The sequence below is a fragment of the Arachis stenosperma genome, chromosome 6 (genome assembly GCF_014773155.1).
Source record: "Arachis stenosperma cultivar V10309 chromosome 6, arast.V10309.gnm1.PFL2, whole genome shotgun sequence".
Taxonomy (NCBI): Eukaryota; Viridiplantae; Streptophyta; class Magnoliopsida; order Fabales; family Fabaceae; genus Arachis; species Arachis stenosperma.
Window position 1 is genome coordinate 126,318,066 of NC_080382.1, and position 5,018 is coordinate 126,323,083.

General features: G+C 39.6%; 1 non-coding gene across 1 annotated transcript; it reads left to right on the top strand.

Moving 5' to 3' along the window:
- Positions 1-2,683: 2,683 nt before the first annotated feature.
- On the top strand, positions 2,684-2,791 carry LOC130937564 (small nucleolar RNA R71). Its single transcript, XR_009068778.1, has one exon. It is a non-coding gene; the product is annotated as a small nucleolar RNA R71 (small nucleolar RNA).
- The last annotated feature ends 2,227 nt before the right edge of the window (positions 2,792-5,018 follow it).

Below are 5,018 nucleotides of genomic sequence, written 5' to 3' on the forward strand. Positions count from 1 at the left end.
TTCATAGAAGTGGTCTTAATGCACCCTTGAGATGAATCTCTCCATCTCCCATGACTCGGAGGTGAAAGCTTTTGCCTTCCCTTTCCTCTTTCTAGAGGTTTCTCCGGCCTTGGATGCCATAAATGGTTATGGAAAAACAAAAAGCAATGCTTTTACCACACCAAACTTAAAAGATTTGCTCGTCCTCGAGCAAAAGAAGAAAGAAGAGAGTAGAAGAAGAAGGAATGAGAAAGAAGGGAATGGCTTTGTGTTTCGGCCATTATGGGGGAGAAGTGGTGTTTAGGTTGTGTGAAAATGAAGGGGTGAAGAAGGGTATATAGGAGAGGGGGAAGGGTAGAGTTCGGTCAAGTGAGGGTGGGTTTGGGTGGGAAAGTGGTTTGAATTTGAATGGTGAGGTAGGTGGGGTTTTATGAAGGATGGATGTGAGTGGTGAAGAGAAAGAATGGATTTGATAGGTGAAGGGTTTTTGGAGAAGAGGTATTGAGGTAATTGGTGAATGAGTGAAGAAGAGAGAGAGTGGTGGGGTTAGTGGGGATCCTGTGGGGTCCACAGATCCTGAGGTGTCAAGGAAAAGTCATCCCTGCACCAAATGGCATGCAAAATCACGTTTTGTGCCATTTCTGGCGTTAAACGCCGGGCTGGTGCCCATTTCTGGCGTTTAACGCCAGCTTCTTGCCCCTTTCTGGCGTTTAACGCCAGTCTTGTGCCCCTTTCTGGCGTTAAACGCCCAGAATGGTGCCAGACTGGGCGTTAAACGCCCAACTGCTAGCCTCACTGGCGTTTAAACGCCAGTGGGTTCTTCCTCCAGGGTGTGCTATTTTTCTTCCTGTTTTTCATTCTGTTTTTGCTTTTTCAATTGATTTTGTGTCTTCTTATGATCATCAACCTACAAAAAACATAAAATAACAAAAGAAAATAGTCAAAATATAACATTGAGTTGCCTCCCAACAAGCGCTTCTTTAATGTCAGTAGCTTGACAGATGGCTCTCATGGAGCCTCACAAATGATCAGAGCAATGTGGGAACCTCCCAACACCAAACTTAGAGTTTGGATGTGGGGGTTCAACACCAAACTTAGAGTTTGGTTGTGGCCTCCCAACACCAAACTTAGAGTTTGACTGTGGGGGCTCTGTTTGGCTCTGCTTTGAGAGAAGCTCTTCATGCTTCCTCTCCATGATGACAGAGGGATATCCTTGAGCCTTAAACACAAAGGATTCTTCATTTACTTGAATGATCAGTTTGCCTCTATCAACATCAATCACAGCCTTTGCTGTGGCTAGGAAGGGTCTGCCAAGGATGATGGTTTCATCCATGCACTTCCCAGTCTCTAGGACTATGAAATCAGCAGGGATGTAATGGTCTTCAACTTTAACCAGAACGTCCTCTACAAGTCCATAGGCTTGTTTTCTTGAGTTGTCTGCCATCTCTAGTGAGATTTTTGCAGCTTGCGCCTCAAAGATCCCTAGCTTCTCCATTACAGAGAGGGGCATGAGGTTTACACTTGACCCTAAGTCACACAAGGCCTTCTTGAAGGTCATGGTGCCTATAGTACAAGGTATTGAAAACTTCCCAGGATCCTGCCTCTTTTGAGGCAGTTTCTGCCTAGACAAGTCATCCAGTTCTTTGGTGAGCAAAGGAGGTTCATTCTCCCAAGTCTCATTTCCAAATAACTTGTCATTTAGCTTCATGATTGCTCCAAGGTATTTAGCAACTTGCTCTTCAGTGACATACTCATCCTCTTTAGAGGAAGAATACTCATCAGAGCTCATGAAAGGCAGAAGTAAGTCCAATGGAATCTCTATGGTCTCATTTTGAGCATCAGATTCCCATGGTTCCTCATTGGGAAACTCAGTGGAGGCTAGTGCACGCCCATTGAGGTCTTCCTCAGTGGCGTTCACTTCCTCTCCTTCCTCTCCAAATTTGGCCATGTTGATGGCCTTGCACTCTCCTTTTGGATTTTCTTCTATGTTGCTTGGAAGAGTACTTGGAGGGAGTTCAGTAATTTTCTTGCTCAGTTGTCCCACTTGTGCTTCCAAATTCCTAATGGAAGACCTTGTTTCAGTCATGAAACTTTGAGTGGTTTTGATTAGATTAGAGACCATGGTTGCTAAGTCAGAGGGGTTCTGCTTAGAATTCTCTGTCTGTTGCTGAGAAGATGATGGAAAAGGCTTGCCATTGCTAAACCTGTTTCTTCCACCATTATTGTTGAAACCTTGTTGAGGTCTCTCTTGATTCTTCCATGAGAAATTTGGGTGATTTCTCCATGAAGAATTATAGGTGTTTCCATAGGGTTCTCCTAGGTAATTCACCTCTTCCATTGAAGGGTTCTCAGGATCATAAGCTTCTTCTTCAGATGAAGCATCCTTAGTACTGCTTGGTGCATTTTGCATTCCAGACAGACTTTGAGAAATCAAATTGACTTGTTGAGTCAATATTTTATTCTGAGCCAATATGGCATTCAGAGTATCAATCTCAAGAACTCCTTTCTTCTGATTGGTCCCATTGTTCACAGGATTCCTTTCAGAAGTGTACATGAATTGGTTATTTGCAACCATTTCAATTAGCTCTTGAGCTTCTGTAGGCGTCTTCTTCAAATGAAGAGATCCTCCAGCAGAGCTATCCAAAGACATCTTGGATAGTTCAGAGAGACCATCATAGAAAATGCCTATGATGCTCCATTCAGAAAGCATGTCAGAAGGATATTTTCTGATCAATTGTTTGTATCTTTCCCAAGCTTCATAGAGGGATTCACCATCCTTCTGTCTGAAGGTTTGGACTTCCACTCTAAGCTTACTCAATTTTTGAGGTGGAAAGAACTTTGCCAAGAAGGCATTGACTAGCTTTTCCCAAGAGTCCAGGCTTTCTTTAGGTTGAGAGTCCAACCATATTCTAGCTCTGTCTCTTACAGTAAAAGGGAATAGCATCAGTCTGTAGACCTCAGGGTCAACCCCATTAGTCTTGACTGTGTCACAGATTTGCAAGAATTCAGCTAAGAACTGATGAGGATCTTCCAATGGAAGTCCATGGAACTTGCAATTCTGTTGCATTAGAGAAACTAATTGAGGCTTAAGCTCAAAGTTGTTTGCTCCAATGGCAGGGATAGAGATGCTTCTCCCAAAGAAGTCGGGAGTAGGTGCAGTAAAGTCACCCAGCACCTTCCTTGCATTGTTGGCATTGTTGTTATTTTCGGCTGCCATGGGTTTTTCTTCTTTGAAGAATTCGGTCAGGTCCTCAACAGAGAGTTGTGCCTTAGCTTCTCTTAGCTTTCGCTTCAAGGTCCTTTCAGGTTCAGGGTCAGCTTCAACAAGAATGCCTTTGTCTTTGTTCCTGCTCATATGAAGAAGAAGAGAACAAGAAAATATGGAATCCTCTATGTCACAGTATAGAGATTCCTTGAGGTGTCAGAGGAAAAGAAAAATGGAAGACAGAGGTAGAAAATTCGAACTTATCAAAGAAGATGGAGTTCGAATTTTGCATTAAGGAATAGTGTTAGTCCATAAATAGAAAGATGTGAGAAGAAGGGAAGTAATTTTCGAAAATTAAGTAAAAGATTTTGAAAACATTTTGAAAAACACTTAATTGATTTTTGAAAATAAGAGTGGAAAAGAAATCAAGTGATTTTTGAAAAAGATTTTGAAATTAGAAATAAAAAAGATTTGATTGAAAACTATTTTGAAAAAGATGAGGTTAAGAAGATATGATTGGTTTTAAAAAGATGTGATTGAGAAGATATGATTTGAAAAACATTTTTAAAAGATTTGATTTTAAAAATTAATAACTTGGCTATCAAGAAAAGATATGATTCAAACATTAAACCTTTCTCAACAGAAAAGGCAACATACTTGAAATGTTGAATCAAATCATTAATTGTTAGCAAGTATCTTTGAAAAAGGAAAGAGATTGATTTTGAAAACATTTGATTGAAAAGATATGATTTGAAAAAGATTTGATTTTGAAAAACTTTGAAAACTTGCAAAAAAATTGATTTTGAAAACAAAATCTTCCCCCTTTTGCCATCCTGGCGTTAAACGCCCAGAATGGTGCACATTCTGGCGTTTAACGCCCAAACTACTACCCTTTTGGGCGTTAAACGCCCAGCCAGGCACCCTGGCTGGCGTTTAAACGCCAGTCTGTCTTCTTCACTGGGCATTTTTGAATGCCCAGCTTTTTCTGTATAATTCCTCTGCAGTATGTTCTGAATCTTCAATTCTCTGTATTATTGACTTGAAAAGACACAAATTAAAAATATTTTTGGATTTTTAATAATGAGGAATAATCAAAATGCAACTAAATTCAAATAACAATGCATGCAGGACACCAAACTTAGCAGTTTGTATACTATTGACACTAACAAAATGAAAATGCATATGAGAAACAACAAAACACTCAAGTCAATAAAATTCAAAGATCAAAACAAGGAAATCATCAAGAACAACTTGAAGATTAATGAAGACACATGCATAAATTTGAAAAATGCAAGAAGAACAGAAACATGCAATTGACACCAAACTTAAAATGAGACACTAGACTTAAACAAGAAATAAAATTTTTTTGGTTTTTTTTTTAATGATTTTGTAAATTTTTTTTTGTGCTTTTTTTGAAAATTATATGAAAAGAAAATAAAGGTATCAAAATTCTTAATGAGAATTCCAGGAATCATGCAATGTTAGTCTAAAGCTTCAGTCTAAAGGAATTAGACATGGCTAGCCAAGCTTCAGCAGGACATTGCATTCAAGAGCTAAATTGATGAGATCAATCAGCTTTGGTGATGATAAGAACATCACCTTGAAACACTAGAATTCATTCTTAAGAACTCTGAAGAAAAAAATACCTAATCTAAGCAACAAGATGAACCGTCAGTTGTCCATACACAAAACAATCCCCGGCAACGGCGCCAAAAACTTGGTGCGCGAAATTGTGATCACTACAACTTCGCACAACTAACCAGCAAGTGCACTGGGTCGTCCAAGTAATACCTTACGTGAGTAAGGGTCGATCCCACGGAGATTGTTAGTATGA